Source organism: Triticum aestivum, chromosome 1D, assembly GCF_018294505.1.
Source record: "Triticum aestivum cultivar Chinese Spring chromosome 1D, IWGSC CS RefSeq v2.1, whole genome shotgun sequence".
Classification (NCBI taxonomy): Eukaryota; Viridiplantae; Streptophyta; class Magnoliopsida; order Poales; family Poaceae; genus Triticum; species Triticum aestivum.
The window spans coordinates 455,800,139-455,827,687 of record NC_057796.1 but is presented as its reverse complement, the minus strand read 5'-3'; positions in this window follow the sequence as shown (position 1 = coordinate 455,827,687).

Below are 27,549 nucleotides of genomic sequence, written 5' to 3'. Positions count from 1 at the left end.
CCTGTAATTGCTTTACTTTATCACTAAGCGGTAGCGATAGTCGTAGAAGCAATAGTTGGCGAGACGACAACTATGCTACGATGAAGATCAAGGTGTCGCGCCGGTGACGATGGTGATCATGACGGTGCTTCGGAGATGGAGATCACAAGCACAAGATGATGATGGCCATATCATATCACTTATATTGATTGCATGTGATGTTTATCTTTTATGCATCTTATTTTGCTTTGGTTGACGGTAGCATTATAAGATGATCTCTCACTAAATTTCAAGATAAAAGTGTTCTCCCTGAGTATGCACCGTTGCCAAAGTTCATCGTGCCGAGACACCACGTGATGATCGGGTGTGATAAGCTCTACGTCCATCTACAACGGGTGCAAGCCAGTTTTACACACGCAAAATACTAGGGTTAAACTTGACGAGCCTAGCATATGCAGATATGGCCTCGGAACACTAAGACCGAAAGGTCGACCGTGAATCATATAGTAGATATGATCAACATAGTGATGTTCACCATTGAAAACTACTCCATCTCACGTGAAATCGGACATGGTTTAGTTGATTTGGATCACGTGATCACTTAGATGATTAGAGGGATGTCTATCTAAGTGGGAGTTCTTAAGTAATATGATTAATTAAACTTAAATTTATCATGAACTTAGTACCTGATAGTATTTTGCATGTCTATGTTGTTGTAGATAGATGGCTCGTGTTGTTGTTCCGTTGAATTTTAATGCGTTCCTTGAGAAAGCAAAGTTGAAAGATGATGGTAGCAATTACACGGACTGGGTCCGTAACTTGAGGATTATCCTCATTGCTGCACAGAAGAATTACGTCCTGGAAGCACTGCTAGGTGCCAGACCAGCTGCAGGAGCAACACCAGATGTTATGAACGTCTGGCAGAGCAAAGCTGATGACTACTCGATAGTTCAGTGTGCCATGCTTTACGGCTTAGAACCGGACTTCAACGACGTTTTGAACGTCATGGAGCATATGAGATGTTCGAGGAGTTGAAGTTAATATTTCAAGCAAATGCCCGGATTGAGAGATATGAAGTCTCCAATAAGTTCTACAGCTGCAAGATGGAGGAGAATAGTTCTGTCAGTGAGCATATACTTGATACGTCTCCAACGTATCTATAATTTTTGATTGCTCCATGCTATATTATCTTCTGTTTTGGACATTATTGGGCTTTATTATTCACTTTTATATTATTTTTGGGACTAACCTATTAACCGGAGGCCCAGCCCAGAATTGCTGTTTTTTGCCTATTTCAGAGTTTCGCAGAAAAAGAATATCAAACGGAGTCCAAACGGAATGAAACCTTCGGGAGCGTGATTTTTGGAACGAACAAGATCCAGGAGACTTGGACCCTACGTAAGAGAAGCTTCCAGGAGGCCACGAGGTAGGGGGCGCGCCCTCCACCCTCGTGGGCCCCCTGTTGCTCCACCGACGTACTCCTTCCTCCTATATATACCTACGTACCCCCAAACGATCAGAACAGGAGCCAAAAACCTAATTCCACCGCCGCAACCTTCTGTACCCACGAGATCCCATCTTGGGGCCTGTTCCGGAGCTCCGTCGGAAGGGGCATCCATCACGGAGGGCTTCTACATCAACACCATAGCCTCTCCGATGAAGTGTGAGTAGTTTACCTCAGACCTTCGGGTCCATAGTTAGTAGCTAGATGGCTTCTTCTATCTTTTTGGATCTCAATACAATGTTCTCCCCCTCTCTCGTGGAGATCTATTCGATGTAATCTTCTTTTGTGGTGTGTTTGTTGAGACCGATGAATTGTGGGTTTATGATCAAGTTTATCTATGAACAATATTTGAATCTTCTATGAATTCTTTTATGTATGATTGGTTATCTTTGCAAGTCTCTTCGAATTATCAGTTTGGTTTGGCCTACTAGATTGATCTTTCTTGCAATGGGAGAAGTGCTTAGCTTTGGGTTCAATCTTGCGGTGTCCTTTCCCAGTGACAGTAGGGGCAGCAAGGCACGTATTGTATTGTTGCCATCGAGGATAACAAGATGGGGTTTTTATCATATTGCATGAATTTATCCCTCTACATCATGTCATCTTGCTTAAGGCGTTACTCTGTTTTCATGAACTTAATACTCTAGATGCATGCTGGATAGCGGTCGATGAGTGGAGTAATAGTAGTAGATGCAGGCAGGAGTCGGTCTACTTGTCTCGGACGTGATGCCTATATACATGATCATACCTAGATATTCTCATAACTATGCTCAATTCTGTCAATTGCTCAACAGTAATTCGTTCACCCACCGTAAAATACTTATGCTCTTGAGAGAAGCCACTAGTGAAACCTATGGCCCCCGGGTCTATCTTCATCATATTAATCTTCCAACACTTATTTATTTCCTTTGCTTTTTTACTTTGCTTTTATTTTACTTTGCATCTTTATCACAAAAATACCAAAAATATTATCCTATCATATCTATCAGATCTCACTCTCGTAAGTGACCGTGAAGGGATTGACAACCCCTTATCGCGTTGGTTGCGAGGATTTATTTGTTTTGTGTAGGTACGAGGGACTCGCGCGTAGCCTCCTACTGGATTGATACCTTGGTTCTCAAAAACTGAGGGAAATACTTACGCTACTTTGCTGCATCACCCTTTCCTCTTCAAGGGAAAACCAACGCAGTGCTCAAGAGGTAGCAAGAAGGATTTCTGGCGCCGTTGCCGGGGAGTTCTACGCAAAAGTCAACATACCAAGTACCCATCACAATCCCTTATCTCCCACATTACATTATTTGCCATTTGCCTCTCGTTTTCCTCTCCCCCACTTCACCCTTGCCGTTTTATTCGCCCTCTCTTTTCCGTTTGCCTCTTTTTCGCTTGCTTTTTGTTTGCTCGTGTGTTGGATTGCTTGTTTGTCACGATGGCTCAAGATAATACCAAATTATGTGACTTTACCAATACCAACAATAATGATTTCCTTAGCACTCCGATTGCTCCTCTTACCAATACTGAATCTTGTGAAATCAATGCTGCTTTGTTGAATCTTGTCATGAAAGATCAATTCGCCGGCCTTCCTAGTGAAGATGCCGCTACTCACCTAAATAGCTTCGTTGATTTGTGTGATATGCAAAAGAAGAAAGATGTTGATAATGATATTGTTAAATTGAAGCTATTTCCTTTTTCGCTTAGATATCGTGCTAAAGCTTGGTTTTCGTCTTTGCCTAAAAATAGTATTGATTCATGGAATAAGTGCAAAGATGCTTTTATCTCTAAGTATTTTCCTCCCGCTAAGATCATCTCTCTTAGAAACGATATTATGAATTTTAAGCAACTTGATCATGAACATGTTGCACAAGCTTGGGAGATGATGAAATTAATGATACGTAATTGCCCTACACATGGTTTGAATTTGTGGATGATTATACAATTTTTTTATGCCGGATTGAATTTTGCTTCTAGAAATCTTTTAGATTCGGCCATGGGAGGCACTTTTATGGAAATCACTTTAGGAGAAGATACTAAACTCCTCGATAATATTATGGTTAATTATTCTCAATGGCACACTGAAAGATCTACTAATAAAAAAGTGCATGCGATAGAAGAAATAAATGTTTTGAGTGGAAAGATGGATGAACTTATGAAATTATTTGCTACTAAGAGTGTTTCTTCTGATCCTAATGATATGCCTTTGTCTACTTTGATTGAGAATAATAATAAATCTATGGATGTGAATTTTGTTGGTAGGAATAATTTTGGTAACAACGCGTATAGAGGAAACTTTAATCCTAGGCCTTATCCTAGCAATTCCTCTAATAATTATGGTAATTCCTACAATAACTCTTATGGAAATTTTAATAAGATGCCCTCTGAATTTGAGACTAGTGTTAAAGAGTTTATGAATTCACAAAAGAATTTTAATGCTTTGCTTGAAGAGAAATTGCTTAAAGTTGATGAATTGGCTAGGAACGTTGATAGAATTTCTCTTGATGTTGATTCTTTAAAGCTTAGATCTATTCCTCCTAAGCATGGTATCAATGAGTTTCTCAAAGCCATGAGAATTTCCATTGATGAGTGCAAAGAAAGAACCGCTAGGATGCGTGCTAAGAAAGATTGCTTTATGAAAGCGTGTTCTTCAAATTTCTATGAAAATAAAGATGAAGCTCTAAAAGTTATTGATGTGTCCCCTATTAAATCTTTGTTTTGCAATATGAATCTTGATAATGATGGACTGAATATGATCCACCTTTACCTAGAAGGCGTTCCAAAAATTCGGAGATTTCAGACCTTGATGCTAAAATTGATAAAAGTGGGATTGAAGAAATCAAAACGTTAGATGTTAATAAACCCACTATTTTGGATTTCAAGGAATTTAATTATGAAAATTGCTCTTTGATAGATTTTATTTCCTTGTTGCAATCCGTGCTAAATTCTCCTCATGCTTATAGTCAAAATAAAGCGTTTACTAAACATATCGTTGATGCTTTGATGCAATCTTATGAAGAAAAACTTGAGTTGGAAGTTTCTATCCCTAGAAAACTTTATGATGAGTGGGAACCTATTATTAAAATTAAGATTAAGGATCATGAGTTCTATGCTTTGTGTGATTTGGGTGCTAGTGTTTCCACGATTCCAAAAACTTTGTGTGATTTGCTAGGTTTCCATGATTTTGATGATTGCTCTTTAAACTTGCACCTTGCGGATTCCACTATTAAGAAACCTATGGGAAGAATTAATGATGTTCTTATTGTTGCAAATAGGAACTATGTGCCCGTAGATTTTATCGTTCTTGATATAGATTGCAATCCTTCATGTCCTATTATTCTTGGTAGACCTTTCCTTAGAACGATTGGTGCAATTATTGATATGAAGGAAGGGAATATTAGATTCCAATTTCCATTAAAGAAGGGCATGGAACACTTCCCTAGGAAGAAAATAAAATTACCATATGAATCTATCATGAGAGCCACTTATGGATTGCCCACAAAAGATGGCAATACCTAGATCTATCCTTGCTTTTATGCCTAGCTAGGGGCGTTAAATAATAGCGCTTGTTGGGAGGCAACCCAATTTTATTTTTAGTTTTTTTTTCTTTTGCTTCTGTTTATGAATAAATCTTTGATCTAGCCTCTGGTTAGATGTGTTTTTATATTTTAATTAGTGTTTGTGCCAAGTTAAACCTATAGGATCTTCTTGGAAGATAGTTATTTGATCTTGCTGTAATTTCCAGAAACTTTCTGTTCACGAAAACAATTGTTAAAAATCACCATAACGTGATAAAATACTGATTCCAATTGCTTCTGATCAATAAAAAAATTGTCTAGGTCGTCCTATTTTGGATGATTTTTTGGAGTTCCAGAAGTTAGAGTTAGTTACAGATTACTACAGACTGTTCTGTTTTTGACAGATTCTGTTTTTCGTGTGTTGTTTGCTTATTTTGATGAATCTATGGCTAGTAAAATAGTTTATAAACCATAGAGAAGTTGGAATACAGTAGGTTTAACACCAATATAAATAAATAATGAGTTCATTACAGTACCTTGAAGTGGTCTTTTGTTTTCTTTCGCTAACGGAGCTCACGAGATTTTTTGTTGAGTTTTGTGTTGTGAAGTTTTCAAGTTTTGGGTGAAAGATTTTGATGGATTATGGAACAAGGAGTGGCAAGAGCCTAAGCTTAGGGATGCCCATGGCACCCCCAAGATAATCTAAGGACACCAAAAAGCCAAAGCTTGGGGATGCCCCGGAAGGCATCCCCTCTTTCGTCTACTTCCACCGGTAACTTTACTTGGAGCTATATTTTTATTCACCACATGATATGTGTTTTGCTTGGAGCGTCTTGTATGATTTGAGTCTTTTCTTTTTAGTTCACCACAATCATCCTTGCTAGACACACCTTTTGAGAGAGCCATACATGATTTGGAAATTATTAGAATACTCTATGTGCTTCACTTATATCTTTTAAGTTATATAGTTTTGCTCTAGTACTTCACTTATATCTTTTAGAGCACGGTGGTGGATTTGTTTTATAGAAACTATTGATCTCTCATACTTCACTTAGATTATTTTGAGAGTCTTAAATAGCATGGTAATTTGCTTAAATAATCTTAATATGCTAGGTATTCAAGATTAGTAAAAACTTTCTTATGAGTGTTTTGAATACTAAGATAAGTTTGATGCTTGATGATTGTTTTGAGATATGGAGGTAATAATATCAAAGTCGTGCTAGTTGAGTAGTTGTGAATTTGAGAAATGCTTGTGTTGAAGTTTGCAAGTCCCGTAGCATGCACGTATGGTAAACGTTATGTAATAAATTTGAAACATGAGGTGTTCTTTGATTGTCCTCCTTATGAGTGGCGGTCGGGGACGAGCGATGGTCTTTTCCTACCAATCTATCCCCCTAGGAGCATGCGCATAGTGCTTCGTTTTTGATGGCTTGTAGATTTTTGCAATAAGTATGTGAGTTCTTTATGACTAATGTTGAGTCCATGGATTATACGCACTCTCACCCTTCCATCATTGCTAGCCTCTTCGGTACCGTGCATTGCCCTTTCTCACATTGAGAGTTGGTGCAAACTTCGCCGGTGCATCCAAACCCCGTGATATGATACGCTCTTTCACACATAAACCTCCTTATATCTTCCTCAAAACAGCCACCATACCTACCTATCATGGCATTTCCATAGCCATTCCGAGATATATTGCCATGCAACTTTCCACCATTCCGTTTATCATGACACGTTCATCATTGTCATATTGCTTAGCATAATCATGTAGTTGACATAGTATTTGTGGCAAAGCCACCATTCACAATTCTTTCATACATGTCACTCTTGGTTCATTGCATATCCCGGTACACCGCCGGAGGCATTCATATAGAGTCATACTTTGTTCTAGTATCGAGTTGTAATCATTGAGTTGTAAATAAATAGAAGTGTGATGATCATCATTCTAGAGCATTGTCCCAAGTGAGAAAAAAATGAGAGAAAAAGAGAGAAGGGATAATGTTACTATCCTTTGCCACACTTGTGCTTCAAAGTAGCACCATAATCTTCATGATAGAGAGTCTCTTGTTTTGTCACTTTCATATACTAGTGGGAATTTTTCATTATAGAACTTGGCTTGTATATTCCAACAATGGGCCTCCTCAATGCCCTAGGTCTTCGTGAGCAAGCAAGTTGGATGCACACCCACTTAGTTTCTTTTGTTGAGCTTTCATACATCTATAGCTCTAGTGCATCCGTTGCATGGCAATCCCTACTCCTTGCATTAACATCAATCGATGGGCATCTCCATAGCTCATTGATTAGCCTCGTTGATGTGAGACTTTCTCCTTTTTTGTCTTCTCCACATAACCCCCATCATCATATTCTATTCCACCCATAGTGTTATGTCCATGGCTCGCGCTCATATATTGCGTGAAAGTTTATAAGTTTGAGATTACTAAAGTATGAAACAATTGCTTGGCTTGTCATCGGGGTTGTGCATGATGAGAGCATTCTTGTGTGACGAAAATGGAGCATGACTAAACTATATGATTTTGTAGGGATGAACTTTCTTTGGCCATGTTATTTTGAGAAGACATAATTGCTTAGTTAGTATGCTTGAAGTATTATTATTTTTATGTCAATATGAACTTTTATCTTGAATCTTTCGGATCTGAATATTCATACCACAATTAAGAAGAATTACATTGAAATTATGCCTAGTAGCACTCCGCATCAAAAATTCTATTTTTATCATTTACCTACTTGAGGACGAGCAGGAATTAAGCTTGGGGATGCTTGATACGTCTCCAACGTATCTATAATTTTTGATTGCTCCATGCTATATTATCTTCTGTTTTGGACATTATTGGGCTTTATTATTCACTTTTATATTATTTTTGGGACTAACCTATTAACTGGAGGCCCAGCCCAGAATTGCTGTTTTTTGCCTATTTCAGAGTTTCGCAGAAAAAGAATATCAAACGGAGTCCAAACGGAATGAAACCTTCAGGAGCGTGATTTTTGGAACGAACAAGATCCAGGAGACTTGGACCCTACGTAAGAGAAGCTTCCAGGAGGCCACGAGGTAGGGGGCGCGCCCTCCACCCTCGTGGGCCCCCTGTTGCTCCACCGACGTACTCCTTCCTCCTATATATACCTACGTACCCCCAAACGATCAGAACAGGAGCCAAAAACCTAATTCCACCGCCGCAACCTTCTGTACCCACGAGATCCCATCTTGGGGCCTGTTCCGGAGCTCCGTCGGAGGGGGCATCCATCACGGAGGGCTTCTACATCAACACCATAGCCTCTCCGATGAAGTGTGAGTAGTTTACCTCAGACCTTCGAGTCCATAGTTAGTAGCTAGATGGCTTCTTCTATCTTTTTGGATCTCAATACAATGTTCTCCCCCTCTCTCGTGCAGATCTATTCGATGTAATCTTCTTTTGCGGTGTGTTTGTTGAGACCGATGAATTGTGGGTTTATGATCAAGTTTATCTATGAACAATATTTGAATCTTCTCTGAATTCTTTTATGTATGATTGGTTATCTTTGCAAGTCTCTTCGAATTATCAGTTTGGTTTGGCCTACTAGATTGATCTTTCTTGCAATGGGAGAAGTGCTTAGCTTTGGGTTCAATCTTGCGGTGTCCTTTCCCAGTGACAGTAGGGGCAGCAAGGCACGTATTGTATTTTTTGCATCGAGGATAACAAGATGGGGTTTTTATCATATTGCATGAATTTATCCCTCTACATCATGTCATCTTGCTTAAGGTGTTACTCTGTTTTCATGAACTTAATACACTAGATGCATGCTGGATAGCGGTCGATGAGTGGAGTAATAGTAGTAGATGCAGGCAGGAGTCGGTCTACTTGTCTCGGACGTGATGCCTATATACATGATCATACCTAGATATTCTCATAACTATGCTCAATTCTGCCAATTTCTCAACAGTAATTCGTTCACCCATCGTAAAATACTTATGATCTTGAGAGAAGCCACTAGTGAAACCTATGGCCCCGGGTCTATCTTCATCATATTAATCTTCCAACACTTATTTATTTCCTTTGGTTTTTTACTTTGCTTTTATTTTACTTTGCATCTTTATCACAAAAATACCAAAAATATTATCCTATCATATCTATCAGATCTCACTCTCGTAAGTGACCGTGAAGGGATTGACAACCCCTTATCGCGTTGGTTGCGAGGATTTATTTGTTTTGTGTAGGTACGAGGGACTCGCGCGTAGCCTCCTACTGGATTGATACCTTGGTTCTCAATAACTGAGGGAAATACTTACGCTACTTTGCTGCATCACCCTTTCCTCTTCAAGGGAAAACCAACGGAGTGCTCAAGAGGTAGCAATACTCAGAATGTCTGGGGTATAACAATCACTTGATTCAACTGGGAGTTAATCTTCCGGATGATAACGTCATTGACAGGATTCTTCAATCACTGCCACCAAGCTACAAGAGCTTCGTGATGAACTATAACATGCAAGGGATGGATAAGACGATTCCCGAGCTCTTCGCAATGCTAAAGGCTGCGGAGGTAGAAATCAAGAAGGAGCATCAAGTGTTGATGGTCAACAAGACCACCAGTTTCAAGAAAAAGGGCAAATGGAAGAAGAAGGGGAACTTCAAGAAGAACATCAAACAAGTTGCTGCTCAAGTGAAGAAACCCAAGTCTGGACCTAAGCCTGAGACTGAGTGCTTCTACTGCAAGCAGACTGGTCACTGGAAGCGGAACTGCCCCAAGTATTTGGCGGATAAGAAGGATGGCAAGGTGAACAAAGGTATATGTGATATACATGTTATTGATGTGTACCTTACCAGAGCTCGCAGTAGCACCTGGGTATTTGATACTGGTTCTGTTGCTAATATTTGCAACTCGAAACAGGGACTACGGATTAAGCGAAGACTGGCTAAGGACGAGGTGACGATGCGCGTGGGAAATGGTTCCAAAGTCGATGTGATCGCCGTCGGCACGCTACCTCTACATCTACCTTCGGGATTAGTTTTAGACCTAAATAATTGTTATTTGGTGCCAGCGTTGAGCATGAACATTATATCTGGATCTTGTTTGATGCGAGACGGTTATTCATTTAAATCTGAGAATAATGGTTGTTCTATTTATATGAGTAATATCTTTTATGGTCATGCACCCTTGAAGAGTGGTCTATTTTTGTTGAATCTCGATAGTAGTGACACACATATTCATAATGTTGAAGCCAAAAGATGCAGAGTTGATAATGATAGTGCAACTTATTTGTGGCACTGCCGTTTGGGTTATATTGGTGTAAAGCGCATGAAGAAACTCCATGTTGATGGACTTTTGGAATCACTTGATTATGAATCACTTGGTACTTGTGAACCATGCCTCATGGGTAAGATGACTAAAACGCCGTTCTCCGGAACTATGGAGCGAGCAACTGATTTGTTGGAAATCATACATGCTGATGTATGTGGTCCAATGAATGTTGAGGCTCGCGGCGGGTATCGTTATTTTCTCACCTTCACAGATGATTTAAGCAGATATGGGTATATCTACTTAATGAAACATAAGTCTGAAACATTTGAAAAGTTCAAAGAATTTCAGAGTGAAGTTGAAAATCATCGTAACAAGAAAATAAAGTTTCTACGATCTGATCGTGGAGGAGAATATTTGAGTTACGAGTTTGGTCTACATTAAAAACAATGCGGAATAGTTTCACAACTCACGCCACCCGGAACACCACAGCGTAATGGTGTGTCCGAACGTCGTAATCGTACTTTACTAGATATGGTACGATCTATGATGTCTCTTACTGATTTACCACTATCATTTTGGGGTTATGCTTTAGAGACGGCCGCATTCACGTTAAATAGGGCACCATCAAAATCTGTTGAGACGACGCCTTATGAACTGTGGTTTGGCAAGAAACCAAAGTTGTCGTTTCTTAAAAATTGGGGCTGCGATGCTTATGTGAAAAAGCTTCAACCTGATAAGCTCGAACCCAAATCGGAGAAATGTGTTGGGTACACCTTCTATCACAGATCCGAAGGCAAGACATTCATTGCTAAGAATGGATCCTTTCTAGAGAAGGAGTTTCTCTCGAAAGAAGTGAGTGGGAGGAAAGTAGAACTTGATGAGGTAATTGTACCTGCTCCCTTATTGGAAAGTAGTTCATCACAGAAACCGGTTCCTGTGACACCTACACCAATTAGTGAGGAAGCTAATGATATCGATCATGAAACTTCAGATCAAGTTACTACTGAACCTCGTAGGTCAACCAGAGTAAGATCCGCACCAGAGTGGTATGGTAATCTTGTTCTGGAGGTTATGTTACTAGACCATGACGAACCTACAAACTATGAAGAAGCGATGGTGAGCCCAAATTCCACAAAATGGCTTGAGGCCATGAAATCTGAGATGGGATCCATGTATGAGAACAAAGTCTGGACTTTAGTTGACTTGCCTGATGATCGGCAAGCCATCGAGAATAAATGGATCTTCAAGAAGAAGACTGACGCTGACGGTAATGTTACTGTCTATAAAGCTCGACTTGTTGCAAAAGGTTTTCGACAAGTTCAAGGGATTGACTACGATGAGACCTTCTCACCCGTAGCGATGCTTAAGTCTGTCCGAATCATGTTAGCAATTGCCGCATTTTATGATTATGAAATTTGGCAAATGGATGTCAAAACTGCATTCCTGAATGGATTTCTGGAAGAAGAGTTGTATATGATGCAACCAGAAGGTTTTGTCGATCCAAAGGGAGCTAACAAAGTGTGCAAGCTCCAGCGATCCATTTATGGACTGGTGCAAGCCTCTCGGAGTTGGAATAAACGTTTTGATAGTGTGATCAAAGCATATGGTTTTATACAGACTTTTGGAGAAGCCTGTATTTACAAGAAAGTGAGTGGGAGCTCTGTAGCATTTCTAAAATTATATGTGGATGACATGTTGTTGATTGGAAATGATATAGAATTTCTGGATAGCATAAAAGGATATTTGAATAAGAATTTTTCAATGAAGGACCTCGGTGAAGCTGCTTATATATTGGGCATCAAGATCTATAGAGATAGATCAAGAGGCTTAATTGCACTTCCACAAAGCACATACCTTGACAAAGTTTTGAAGAAGTTCAAAATGGATCAAGCAAAGAAAGGGTTCTTGCTTGTGTTACAAGGTGTGAAGTTGAGTAAGACTCCATGCCCGACCACCGCAGAAGATAGAGAGAAAATGAAAGATGTTCCCTATGCTTCAGCCATAGGCTCTATCATGTATGCAATGCTGTGTACCAGACCTGATGTGTGCCTTGCTATTAGTTTAGCAGGGAGGTACCAAAGTAATCCAGGAGTGGATCACTGGACAGCGGTCAAGAACATCCTGAAATACCTGAAAAGGACTAAGGATATGTTTCTCGTTTATGGAGGTGACAAAGAGCTCGTCGTAAACGGTTACGTCGATGCAAGCTTTGACACTGATCCGGACGATTCTAAATCGCAAACCGGATACGTGTTTATATTGAACGGTGGAGCTGTCAGTTGGTGCAGTTCTAAACAAAGCGTCGTAGCGGGATCTACATGTGAAGCGGAGTACATAGCTGCTTCGGAAGCAGCAAATGAAGGAGTCTGGATGAAGGAGTTCATATCCGATCTAGGTGTCATACCTAGTGCATCGGGTCCAATGAAAATCTTTTGTGACAATACTGGTGCAATTGCATTGGCAAAGGAATCCAGATTTCACAAGAGAACCAAGCACATCAAGAGACACTTCAACTCCATCCGGGATCAAGTCCAGGTGGGAGACATAGAGATTTGCAAAATACATACGGATCTGAATGTTGCAGACCCGTTGACTAAGCCTCTTCCACGAGCAAAACATGATCAGCACCAAGGATCCATGGGTGTTAGAATCATTACTGTGTAATCTAGATTATTGACTCTAGTGCAAGTGGGAGACTGGAGAAAATATGCCCTAGAGGCAATAATAAAGTTATTATTTATTTCCTTATATCATGATAAATGTTTATTATTCATGCTAGAATTGTATTAACCGGAAACATAATACTTGTGTGAATACATAGACAAACAGAGTGTCACTAGTATGCCTCTACTTGACTAGCTCGTTGATCAAAGATGGTTATGTTTCCTAGCCATAGACATGAGTTGTCATTTGATTAATGGGATCACATCATTAGGAGAATGATGTGATTGACTTGACCCATTCCGTTAGCTTAGCACTTGATCGTTTAGTGTTCTGCTATTGCTTTCTTCATGACTTATACAAGTTCCTATGACTATGAGATTATGCAACTCCCGTTTACCGGAGGAACACTTTGTGTGCTACCAAACGTCACAACGTAACTGGGTGATTATAAAGGTGCTCTACAGGTGTCTCCGAAGGTACTTGTTGGGTTGGCGTATTTCGAGATTAGGATTTGTCACTCCGATTGTCGGAGAGGTATCTCTGGGCCCACTCGGTAATGCACATCACTATAAGCCTTGCAAGCATTGTAACTAATGAGTTAGTTGCGGGATGATGTATTACGGAACGAGTAAAGAGACTTGCCGGTAACGAGATTGAACTAGGTATTGAGATACCGACGATGGAATCTCGGGCAAGTAACATACCGATGACAAAGGGAACAACGTATGTTGTTATGCGGTTTGACCGATAAAGATCTTCGTAGAATATGTGGGAGCCAATATGAGCATCCAGGTTCCGCTATTGGTTATTGACCGGAGACGTGTCTCGGTCATGTCTACATAGTTCTCGAACCCGTAGGGTCCGCACGCTTAAAGTTCGATGACGGTTATATTATGAGTTTATGTGTTTTGATGTACCGAAGGTAGTTCGGAGCCCAGGATGTGATCACGGACATGACGAGGAGTCTCGAAATGGTCGAGACATAAAGATCGATATATTGGACGACTATATTTGGACACCGGAATGGTTCCGGGTGAGATCGGGATAATACCGGAGCACCGGGAGGTTATCGGAACCCCCGGGGAGGTATATGGGCCTTAATGGGCTTTAGTGGAAAGTAGGGGAAAGGAGCAAGGGAGGGGGGCGCCCCCCCCAAAGCCCAATCCGAATTGGGAGGGGGGGCCGCCCCCCTTTCCTTCCTCCCTCCTTCCTCTTCCTTCCCTCTCCCTCTCCAAATAGGAAAAGGAGGAGTCCTACTCCCGGTGTGAGTAGGACTCCCCCCTTGGGCGCGCCTCCTCCCCTTGGCCGGCCCTCTCCTCCCCCATTATATACGGAGGAGGGGGGCACCCCATAGACACAACAATTGATCTTTTGATCTCTTAGCCGTGTGCGGTGCCCCCCTCCACCATAATCCACCTCGATAATATCGTAGCGGTGCTTAGGCGAAGCCCTGCGACGGTAGCAAAATCATCATCGTCACCACGCCGTCGTGCTGATGAAACTCTCCCTCAAAGCTCGGCTGGATCGGAGTTCGAGGGACGTCATCGAGTTGAACGTGTGCAGAACTCGGAGGTGCCGTGCGTTCGGTACTTGATCGGTCGGATCGTGAAGACGTACGACTACATCAACCGCGTTGTGCTAACGCTTCCGCTTTCGGTCTACGAGGGTAGGTGGACACACTCTCCCCTCTCGTTGCTATGCATCACCATGATCTTGCGTGTGTGTAGGAAATTTTTTGAAATTACTACGTTCCCCAACAGTACCTCCCACAATGTCCGGGGTTCACACTACTGCAAGCGGAGCAGCAGTACAACCTAACCCTCGAAGAGGAGCACCGCGCGGCACTGGCTCAAATCGAGGCAGAGCGCATGGATGCCGCTGCCGTGGCGGAGCTCCTTGCGAGGTAAGGTGTCCTTGACGAGAACTATATGGTGCTCGCGTTTGTGCAGAGCGAGCAAACCATTGAGCATGAGCGTTCCAGGTCTGCATCAATGACATGCGGCAGAAGTGGCTCTTTGAGAACATGGAGGCCGAGGACAACGATGGCACAGTAGCAACATGCCGACGATGTCAATGAGGCACACGTCGGCAGCTCCGCCTCGTTCGCGTCGACCGCAAATGACGATGAGGTCGGACTGTCCCGCGTGGGGTCATCAAAACCTCACTCCAACAGCAGTATATATGCTTTTTAGTTCGTTTAGTAGTTTTTAGGGATATTTTGCTATGTAAAAATTAATCCGCAAATCAATTAAATCGTTGTCCACTTACATTTGATGACTCTGATTGGACGACCTTCGCCTACCCGCCTGTCCGCAGATATGTCTGAACGTGTCCATGGACATTTGGTGATGTCTATTTGATGATTCACGTTGGAGATGCCTGAACGCCAGGATTCAGCCCTTTCCCGAGAGAAAAAATTGAACATATTTGTTGCTGTCATTTTGTTGTTTTGAAGTATGGAATTATGTATATTGTATTAGTTGTATGTTTATAGTGTCTAATATGGGAAGATGCTTAGTGTTAACGGAAGCAGCTCCTCATTATCTCTGCAAAAGAAGAGGGGAATGAAAGTACAACAAGTGGTTGCAGGATAAGGGTTTAACGGCAATAATGGAGGGTTTGGACAAGTGGTTCACCGACCTCTCGACTAAATAAAAGAGCAGCCTGTTTGGAGAGACAATTTGGACTAAACTCAAGTGGCTTCTGAAATTAAGAACAAAGTACAGTGCATAGCTTTTTTCAGGTTCAGGCATCAAAGAAATACAAGAGGGATTTCTGAACAGTGGTTGCAGCAATAGAACTAAAATCTTGGCAGGGAAGTCCATCGAAGATCGTAGCATGGATGGCATGTCTCAATTTTCAGGAACAACATTGAACCAAATAATTTCTGAGAAGATTATTTGGGCATGATATCTTAACCTCTGCTTGCAGACTCCAATGAACAGAGCAGCATGTTTGGTTGGTAAGTTTTCAATTGTCAGCCTGCTTGGTCGTCCAATAATCTAGCGTGTGTGATCAATGCTGAAGATTGTGTCACATATTGGCGCCTGATGAGATCTTTGGGGCCTCTCTTATGCAGTGAGCTGTGCTGCTCAGAAATCAAGACCCAGAGACAGGTCATTTGCAACAACAATGGTGCAGGTAGGCAAGTTCCTTGAAGCTTCTCAGTTTTGTGGTCCAGGGTTGCTGGGTATAGGAAACGACTTATGTGGCATAAGAAATTTATTATAGCTGGGTATATCTGTGGCAAACTGATTTATTCAGTTGTGCTAGAAAGCATTAGTTCCAGGAGCAAGGATCATTATTTTGTGTGCAATGGCTATGTACCATTAACAAGAATGCAAGTGAGTACAATCTGCAAAACTGATTGGTTAAATTTCTAGGTATGAGGATAGTTTCCGAAATATTGGACTAACAATAATGCAAGTACAAAATTTCCCCAAAAACAAATGCGACAATGCTGCCAATTTCCTGATTAAATATTACTGATATATTCAGAGGTCACAATTATCACTACATGTAGACTTTTATTTGGTTGTGCGCATATGCGACAATTTCTTTTTAACGAAGGCTCATATGAGTAGATATTACTGATATATTCAGAGCCTCATAGAAGGACGCCGACGATGGCGCGCATGGTATGGTTAGCCCAGAGGCCAGCTCAATGTCGCAGCCTATGGCTTGGGCCAACAAAGCCTCCGCTGGCAGCGAACGGGGCACCATATCGGTGTTAGAGCATCTCCAGCCGCGTCCCCAACAGGCCCTCCTCAGGTGTTTTTGCCGCGCCGGCGCCGAAAAAACGGCCTAGTCGCCCCCTCAGAAGCCCGTTTTTTGCCGGCTCGGGCCGAATCTGGTGCCGGCGGACCCAGGCAGAACCCGGCGCCCTGGGGGCACCTGGGGCGCCGGCACAAGCGAAAAGGCGCGCGTGGGTCCGCCCTGTCGGCGAGTCGAGCGCCTCTTCCCACCGTTTCTCCCCACTTTTCCCCCAGTTCCCTCCCATTTTCTCCTTTCCTCCCGCCATTCTCTCTCCCGCTCGCCTCCCAGCCGGCCGCCATGGCACCGAAGAAGTACGTCGTCCCCCGCGTCGCGGCAACCGCGACCGCCTCCGTCGCCCAGCCGAAGCAGAGGAAGCCGAGGGCGCCGCCGTCCAAGCCGCCGGGCATGACAAACGCCGATTGGAGGGTAGAAGTACAGCGACGGGAGGCCGTCACCGCCGACCGGCGGAACAGGGCCCTCGCCAAGAAGGCCCGTGACAACGCGGCACGCGCGGCTGCGGGTGCCGCTGCCGCTTCCGCGGACCAGGCCAAGGCCGAGGCGGCACACGCGGGGATGATGAATCCCCCCGGCAACCATGCGCCGTACGTGCCCTGGGGCCAGCAAGGTGTCGGGTCTCCGACGCCGCAGCCATGGGGATCGCCGGGCTACGCCGACGGGGACGTGCACGGTGGGTTCAACCCAAATGTCACGTTCCCCCATGGACACCCGGCCCAGCGCACGCCCTCGCCCGCCGGCCAAGGAGACATACAAGCCGGACGCGCCGGCTCCGGGCGCGTCAGAAGGGCGGCCGGACGGCAACAAAGGTGCCAAGAAGGGGAAACACGCCGACGCGGCCACCGCTCGCGTGCAGGAATCCATCCAGCACTGCCTCGCCGACGCACAGGCCCGGGCCGTCCTTCGTGAAGAGAAGACCGAGGCGCGGTGGTCGGCGTTGATGTCGACAAGCGCCGTCAAGCTCGACCTACTCCGGACCAACGTCGCCGCGAAGAAGAGGAACACCGACCTGGCTTTCCTGCTGGGCGGGGCGGACATGCTCCAGAGCACCGACGAGGCGGTCAAGGCGTGGTACAGGGCGCATGTCGGCCTCATCCTGGACCAGCTTCCCTCGACGACGCCGCCCACGCCCACGCCCACGCGCACGCCGACGCCGCCAACAAGCCCGACCGATGATGCCGTCGAGACTGCCCGCAGCGCAGAAGCCACGCCGCCAAGCACAGAGACCCTGTCAAGCCCGCGCACGTCGACTTCTGATGCGCGTTTCTGTTCTGATTTTTGTACGCCGAACTTTTCATCGATCGCCGATCACCGCTTGATCGCCGGATTGTGGCGTTTATTTTTGGGCGCGGGAATGAACTACGTTTGAATTTGCAAAGGCTGGGGGGCGCCTGGGGCCGTGGCTGGGAGCTAGGCCGCCCCCAGGGGCCGAACTAGCGCCGGCTCGCCCCCATGGCGCAGTTTTTCGGCGCCCTGGGGGGCCGAACGGCTGGAGATGCTCTTAGCACGCAGGTCTCTTGCAGCAACAGGCTTGGCCGCCGCCGACATAGTTTGGAGAATGGCAGAGATAAAAGGGAAGTAGAAAAATTAGGAAGATCACGGTGGACATTAAGGCCAAACTTGTAGGTGAGTTAGAAACCTACTTCTAAGAGCATCTCCAGCCGCGCCCCCAACAGGACCCCTAGGCGATTTTTCCGCGCCGGCGCCCAAAAATCGACCCAGTCGCGCCCCAAGAGCCCGTTTTTCACCGGTTTGGGCCGAAACTGACGCCGGTGGACCCAGGCCGAACCCGGCGCGCTGGGGGCGCCCGGGGGCGCCGGGGCGAGCGATTTTGGCGCGAACGAGTGCGGGCCTGCCGAGTCAGCGACACTCGCCTCTTCGTCCTCAGAACGCCTCGGTTTCCCGCGGGAAATCAATGGCAAGGCTGCCCCCGGTCAGCCTTGCCATTGATTCCTCACGGGCGCCGCGTCACGGGCGGCGCGGCGACGCCTCCCCTCCCGCCACGCGTACACACGGCGCGGGGCTATAAAAGCAACGCCTCCCCTCGCCCCTGGCCACACCAGCCCACAGCCGCCGCCGAGCTCTGCCTTCTCTCCCCGCCGCCGACGTTCCTCCCCTCCCCTCTCTCCCCAAGCCCATCAGATGGCCGAGCGGTTCCCCGGCGATGGGGCGGCGGCCAACGGCTTCGGCCGCCGCTCGCTCCACGAGTGGGAGGCCTAGCTCTTCTTCGAGGCGAACATCCCGGCGCCATCGGACATGTGCGCCGGGCCGACGGGGTGGAGGCTCAGCGTCGGTGGCGTCCCCATCCCCCCGGTGCACGACGTCGGCGCGCGCCCCGACATCTTCGCCGCCGAGGTCGACCGCGTGCGAGCGTCGCTGATGGAGGAGCAACGCGCCCTCCCGCAGTACGCCGCCGACAACCACGCGTCGTGGGCGGCGTACTTCCAGCGCCGGCTGGCGCAGCGGCTGGCGTCCACCGACAGGGCGCCGGTGGTGGGGGGCGTCAAGAACAGCGAGGGGCGCCGCCTATGGTGGGGCGCCCCTGGCCGCACGCTCCACGAGGTACTCCAGTACCTTGAGGGCGGCAATGACCCGCCGCTGGCATACCCTGCCGCGGCGGCCGCCCCGGTCCCCCGCCGGAGCGCTGGGCAATGGATGCCCAGGAGGTTCGGCTCCTCCTCGTCTTCCTCCCCTCACTCCTCCTCCCGCTCCTCTTCCCATTCCTCCGACTCGCCGGCGGTGTTCGGCGTCAAGGCCGAGCCCGCAGCGGAGACGCTGCTCGGCCGGCGCACCCTCAGCGCCGGCATCGTCATCAACGAGGGAGGCAGGCGCGCCTCCTCCTCGACTCCTCCCCGCTACGTCAAACCGAAGACGGAGCCGGGGCTCGCCGGCAGCGTCAAGGAGAAGCTCGACGACGCGACGGCCTTGAAGTGGGCGCGTGAAGACTGGGCGCGGACTAAGCTGGAGCGCCAGTGCCGCGCCTACGAGCAGTTCGCCGCTCGGCATCGTGCCCGCGACGAAGGAGGCGTCGTCGTCCTCGACGATAGCGACGATGACGCGCCGCCGCCACCGGTCCGCCAGGGCAGCGCCGGGCAGGGGTCCAGTAGGGGCGGCCGCGTCAAGGAGGAGAAGGCCGATGACGACGTCGGCGACTTCACCGCGCTCAGCAACTTCTTCGCCCCGTAGTTGTAGTTGCGGCTTTTTTTAAAATAACTTTGTTATGTAATGTTGAATATTTGTCCAGTTTGGCGACTTAGCCGAATATTTGTTCAATTTGCCGAACTTTGCCGAATTCCTTAAAAAAACCGGCTTCTGGGGGCAGCCCTGGGGCCGGCGGCTGGGAACCCGCTCGCCCTCACGCTGATTTTAGCACCGGGTCGCTCCCAGACGGCGATTTTACGCGCCCCCTGAGGGGCCAACGGCTGGAGATACTCTTAAGTTCTGGGATGTCCGCCAAGCAATCAAACTTGTGTTGGGAGTGCCTTTCTGGTTGGCCTTCCACCAGAAGAAGATCGCCATGGACACCACAAGTCAGAGTGGTTGTTTCTCTACTCCATAGACATGCGGCACTCACCGACTTTGGCACTTAACCAACGACGACGTCAAAATAGAAAGAAGATTATGAAAAGTTGGACTTGTAAGAGAATAGTCATATTACTAACAATAGATGTAGATCTTGAGCATATCGAAAGATTAAATAGTAATTTGTAACAGGAATGCAATAGCTTTTTGGGGTGGAAATGAAAAAAATTCTATACAACAATTCATTTTCAATATTTTTCACTATTATCAGATCATCTTTTTACATATAAGTGAATAATTTTCACATATGATATGATTGTAATATTAGTCAAGACGTGTGTTACACGTGCACGCTTACTAGTATGAGTAAATATTGCTGATGTATTCAGAGCCTCATAGGAGGACGCTGACGATGGCGCGCATGGTTAGCCCAGAGGCCAGCTCAATGTCGCAGCCTATGGCTTGGGCCAACAAAGCCTCCGCTGGCAGCGAACGGGGCACCACATCGGTGTTAGCACGCAGGTCTCTTGCAGCAACATGCTTGGCCGCGGCCGACATCCAGCAATAGGTAAGCTGGGAGAACAGGAGCGTTCTCATAGCTCAGCGATTATTGGCCGTCGGATCGTTTACTTGATGCGTTTGAAGCCGTCGGATCTCGCTCTGGGAAGATATGGGCCATAGGATCGAAGTGAAAACACTGCTACAATGAATAGTTACCGTCTCGTGGTAAAAATCTCGTGCCACCGCGCGTAATTCCTGTCCCCTGCCGAGGGCATTTTCGTAATTTCGCTGTGGGGGTATAAAAGCCCAATGCCCATAGGGTTTCTCCCCAATCGTCTTCCTCCCTCTTCCTGTTCACGGAGGGGGAGCCGCCGCCGCCCCTTCCCCTTGCAAAGCTCGCGATCTTCCTCTCTTCCTCGCCCCCTTCGCACCGCCGGCCGCCGGCCCGCCGACTCCTTCACCTCCGGGAAGCACCGCCTTGTTTGCTCCTGTTCGGCGGCGGCCGTGGTCGACCTCGAGCCCGGGCGCCGCGTCGCGTTGTTGAGCACGGCTGCGGCCCGAAGCGGCAGGGGTAGAGGCGCAGGGCGAGGAGCGCCCGCCTGAGGCGCTCGATGTGGCTCCCCCGTCACTCCTCCTTCGAGGCTGACTGCAGGTGCTCCCCCATGGCCCCTCCTTCTCCTCCATCGCTTGGCAGGGCTCGGCTGCAGTTCTACTCCAGGCCCTCTCTCTCTCTTTGACTGCTACTGCATCCATCATCTAGGAACCGCTACTCTTGTATAATATTTTTCGTTTTATTTGTTATCTCCCGGTGCTCATCTAGGTCTTCCGTTGCCATTTGATTTGTTGCTGTTCTAGGGTTAGGATTTGCTATTGGATTGGTGACTACCATGAGCTGATAACATGTTAGGTTACTATGATCTCGCGTCCCTGTTGATCGCGGTTGCTTTGCTGATTCTGACATATGGATGTTGCTGTCCCAAAGTTGAATTTGAAGATACTAGGGGCTGGAATAGCATATGGTCCATGGTCTCTTAAACTGCAATGATTCTGATTATCTCATTACCTGATTGATATGAATGAATGGTCAATTATGTAGTTTTTTATGGTGTTGGGATGTGCGTTAGATGCATCCTCCCAAGTGCCGGGAGGATACCATGCTGCATGCTCGTTCCTGGATGCAACACCGGAGTGAGTGGCGGGTCGAGGTGGTCATAGCCGACCGCGCGCTCGCCGGCGCCACCCGTGGGTGCTCCCCCTTGGATACGTGCTTTCTTACATCTCCTGACACACCGTCCTCGTCCGCCGGTGTGCAGGTCCGTTCTTCTTCTTACTCTAGCAGCAGACACTGGAGTAGTTATGCATCTATGATTTTCCGTTGCTTCTGCACCATTGTGTGTTCCATTAGTAGCTTGTGTATGGTATTATAATTAGTTCACACCATTGGTTAATTTTAACTTGAGAGGGGCCAGTAGATTATTGTATTATTGGTCCCAAAGATCTAAGATTGATTGAGTTGCTCTTTATATTATATTAACTTCAGTTCCTTTATATTCCAAAAGAAAAGGCATCGAGTAGCAATAAAACGTATGACCTATATGGCACATCCACTGATTTCTTTAATTTGTTGCTCACTTAGCTTGATGTGCTTAACCTGCTCTTGTGATTAACCACATGAAGCAATGAAGGTGATGTGGATCCTAAGCCCCAATTTATATGTTCTGATTCTGAGTTTACATCTGGCTACATGTCAGGTAATAGAAATAAATTTTAGTTGCTTTATGCCTCAATGTTGTTCATACCATGTTCTTAAGATGAGTACAATTATCAATCTCCATGATATCAAAATCTGTACCTCTTCCTGATTTAGATTCAGTTTAGCTATTTACCATGATTCGATATATTCATCTTATGGATTAAAAAAATCCTGTTTTTAGGTGAGAGGGAGAGGTTCAAGATGAAGGATGAGATTTCTATTTGATGTTGGGATAGAGCAGGACAATCCATTGCATAGTTGTTCGCTTACAACAAGTTGATTACGAGTCTATTCGGGTGCATAGTCGTTCGATGCTTGCATGGTGTACATCTGAATAATGTTTTTGCTTACATATGGGTCCTTCTATTGTTTTTTTTTGGTTGACCAATGTGTAGGTCTGATCCAGTGACAACGACAACAGCGCAGGGTGCATGAGAAGGCCTACATATTTCTGAAAAGAGCACGATGTTGCCATCGACGGGAGAAGCGCATGCTGCTGCTCATGCGGCTACTCCATTAGGGTCACCCATTGCCCGACCGTTGTCCTCACGCTGCGCGTGCACTCAGGTCCTACATCCCAGGTTCCTATATCTCACATGCACACATACGCACACAGTTCTGATCCCCCTTTTTTGCTTATGCATACAGCAAACAAACGAAGTTGTCGATGCATTGAGAGCTTCGTGTCGCGTCCACCTGTTGGTGGTGCTAATGTGAGGATTTCAATGTCTCCCTCACTCTATGTGCATGTATCTTTCTCGGTCCCAGTCCCCTTTTTGCTATTAGTTCATCCATGTCATGATCACTAAGGTTATTCTTTGTTTTGTAGTTGCGGATTGCTATGGAGAATGAATGCCCTGATTAATTAGTATTTAGATGTATTATCCCAGACCTCAGATGGATTAGTTTTGAGGTACTTTTTTGAGTTAGAGATTTGTCAATCCATGCATATGTTAACATTTAGATGAAATGATGAGAGAAGAGGGTTAAAATAGATTCAGTTATCTTGGAGTTGACTTGATTTTCATGTAGTAGCATGTTGCGGCGTGTTTCTCGGTTCTTAACACTTGGTGTGGGTCATTTGATTTATGGTCTTGATGAGTGGATCAATCTGGTGTTAGTTTGGGTCGCTGGTTGGGTGTGGTATATTGTGTTTTCCGTTCATTTGGATAGTGTCCCCTTGCAGCTTCAGGTTGTCGATGCTTTCTTCAAGGCTCCTTTAGTTTGTGTGGTTCAATGAGATTGGGATTTAGATATCATCTTTGCATAGTCGGTCGATTATCTTTTATTCAGCTTCATTGTTGAGCTCTCTAAAGTGGATCTATGAGCCCTTGGGTTAGCTCTCTGAAATGCCTACACACATGTTTGGGGTTCCTGTTCTTCCTTCTCTGGGTCTGTGTATAATGCATCCTTGTGTTTTTCTATGGCAGTTGACAATTTCATATTAATGTTGGTACTTCCTGATGTATATTACTGCAACATCTGATGTTCCTGTTTATGTGTTTTTTTTTCTCTGGCTTGACATTCTGTTTGCTTTGTTCTTTTAGGTTCATAACCAGTTCGGTGGTCGCCTTGCTGCTCTGTGCGCTATTGGCTGCTGCCTTTGCTATTTGGTCCATAAGTTTAATGATGTGGTCATCCAGTTTTGATGTAAAGAAGATTGGTGGCATTTTGTGTTGTCCACTACTAGCAGGGTTGCTTAGTGGATCGTCTTTGGGGTCAGCTAGAGCAGTTTTTGTGGTCATGGCATGCTATTAGTCTTAAGTCTATATACAATCTTTTTTTTATCAATTATGGTAGGGAAAATCCCTACTGTTTGTCATTTTCTTATTTATAATTAGAGGTCAAATAGGTACATGGTTTAAGTGATACAACCAAGTGAATTACAAAAGTTCAGTAAGTACATTGTCAATCCAAGATAACATACCGTCTTTCAGACTAGGCTTAGCCCTAATCATGGTCATATGGAAGGTTCTGATGAATCTGTATACAGTCTTGTGGGTCGGATAATTCACAAGCTTGATTATGGGCTTCTGTTGCTGAATTTGGTCGCTCTAGATTATTCCGGTCCACTCTTCTGATGAGTCTATATACATAGTTGCTTCAGAATCTGTTAATTCACTATTTTTTGTTTGACTCTCTTTTATAAAACCGGTATAGATTTTATTGAGAAAGTAATTGACCGCAATTTAATTCTTTTCTGAAGTTCATATTCTTGTGGAAAAATGGTAACTAAATGCCTACAAGAGTATAATGGATGGCTCACAATCTGAAGGGAGTTGTTGCCAACTAACTGTAAAAACTTTAAACCAAGTGTGGGAACACACATTATATATCCATGACAGTTTTTTTGTTTGGGTACCTACTTATAGGATTTGTGATATACATGGTGTTGCAATGTGTTACAGAAGTACATGAATTTTATTTTTTCAAGGTATGCTCTGCTATTAAACATTTTGAGGGATTTGGTCTTTGTTTCTTATGGAAGATAGGTTTATTTATTGTTAATTTTTTAAGGTATGCTCTGCTATTACACATGCTGAGACTGATGTAGATTGTATAATCGTCTAATCTACCGATCAAATGTAGTTATGATATTTCTTGTTGTTCTTCTCAGATGGAATGCGTTCAACTAACCGCTCTATGACGTGGATTGGGTGTCCAGACTGCGTGCGTGCGTGTATCTTGCCTGTGGCATTATCGTGGTGGTCTTGAAACTGGCTCTATCAAGCTTATACGCTCTGATCTGCTTATATATGTAGATTTGCAGGTACCTATGTTAAGCTAAATCTCCTATGAACGTGCAATTTATTATCGACATAATATTGACATGCTTATATATGAACACACGCATGCATACTTACTTATCTATATATTCATTCCTTTTAAGATTGTTATTCATTTTGGTTTGCCCATCGCTTCTATCGGCAAAGCGTCGCAAGCCGCGCTTTCCTACTTGGAAAAGAACTTCCATTTGTGCATAGTTTCTGGGTGTGGTTTGGCTGATATGTATTTTTAAGCATACTGCTGCTTGCATAAATATAACCCATTCAAAGTATTGTTAGGTCACCTTCAGCTTTTGTAATTTTATTATCATATACATTGCTTTCAAATCAGGAGATACACCGACCTCCATTTTACATAAATAATCGTGATTATTCTTGTACCATGTGGCGTTTGCAGACACAAGCTAAAAGGCGTTTATTGCTCGGTTTTCTTACTTTAATCTTGATAGTTATGTTTAAATTAATTGTTGTTCTCTAAAACCTTACCCATGATGTTTTGGTTTCGCAGGAAGTACGTCAGGTTGGCAATATCAAGGAGCTCACGGCAATTCAGGAGAAGATTCTAATTATTTAGTCAATAGATTAGCACGCATGAAATCATTTTTTTTTGTGATTTTGCCTTCTAATTTAGTTGTCCCGATAATATATGTTCCTGTCAATATAATTTACTTTGCTTAATTTTCTGGTGGAGGTTACTGTGCTTGTTTTTTTATCCTGTAAATCGCACTTGCCAGGCACAATGAAAAACCAAATTTGCAAATAGATGAGATTTAAACAGTGTGGTGACCCGTCTTGCATATAACTGGACAAAATCTCAACACACCGAAGTCATATGTTTTTCCAACCGTTTATCATTTCTTGTGGCTTACTGTTTGGCAGGCAATGTCTGGCAAGCCGTGCCCCCTTTTCGCCTTACTGCTCTGCATTGAAGTTTCTTTTTTTGCCTTACTGCTCTGCATCGAAGTTTCTTGGATTTAGGATCCTTAACTTTTGTAGCTCCACAAGACTTATAGTTGGCTTCATGTATATCTTATGATCATGCCAACCACCTTATGTATGCCAGATAAACCAACTACTATATTACATACAAACTTTACTATCCTCTAAACAATCATTGTTTTGATACATGTTTACAAGATGCCGAGATCATCTCCATTACAATCTCAATGTCCTCCTTATTTGGCCCGCCGTTCGGCGGGCAACGCGCGGCAAGCCGTGCCCCCTATCTAGTAGTTTGGAGAATGGCAGAGATAAAAGGGAAGATAGAGGGGAGACCAAGGAACCATCCATCAAAGAGGCAAACCTTTCGTTGTTTTGAGGAGGATCCAGAGAAGGTGGAAAAGATTGGGAAAGGTTGTTTTCTTCTTTTTTTAGGGGAAAAAAGAAATGGTCTGTTCACACCCGAGTATCATGCCGTGGGGAATACATGGGTGTGATGTGGCCGTTTTGCTTATGTGTGCATGTTGCATGTTAAGATACTCAATAGTGGGGATGAACTTCTTAGGTATATGGGATATGTTTGAGAGTTTCAAAATTAAGCGACGCTACGCGTCCATCGGCGGATAATATAAAAAGATCGACTGCCTCCGTGACCATTGGATGAAGCTGCGGATGGCCGTTCAATCTACCTACGTGATGAGTCATCTTTGCAATAAGTGTGTCGTTGCAGTATTTTTTGCAAAATAAGTCTTGTCACATAATGTTTTCGCAACGGACATTTTGTTGCAGAATTTTTTTCACAACAAACATTTTGTTGCAGAATTATTTTTATGAGTTTTTCTACAACATAGGTCTTGTTGCAGAATTTTTCGCAACAAAGGTCTTGTTGCAGAATCATTTTTACGAGATTTTTTATGCCGCAACGAGCCTTGCAACATACCCTTTGTTGCAAAAACAAATATCTTCTATCTTCTTCGGCGACGACACCGTCGTCCACGATGGCCGGAGCTTGGGCCGTGGATAATCTGAGAAGCAGATTGACACGCTATTCTCCATGGCTAGAACTTGGCCCGTGGATGATTTGGGAAGCAGATGGACACCGCCGTTCGCCATGGATGATTTGGGAAGCATATCGATACTGCCATTCGCCATGGCTGGAGCTTGACTCATGGATGATTTGGAAAGCAGATCGACACCGCGGTTCATCATGGCTGGAGCTTGACCCGTGGATGATTTGGAAAGCAGATCGACACCACAGTTCGCCATGGTTGGAGCTTGGGCCGTGGATGATTTGGGAAGCAGTTTGAAACCGCCGTCCGCCATGGCTGGAGCTTGGGCCATGGATGATTTCGGAAGCAGATTGAAGGGTGGAAGTGCTTGAGCATCGTAGGGGAG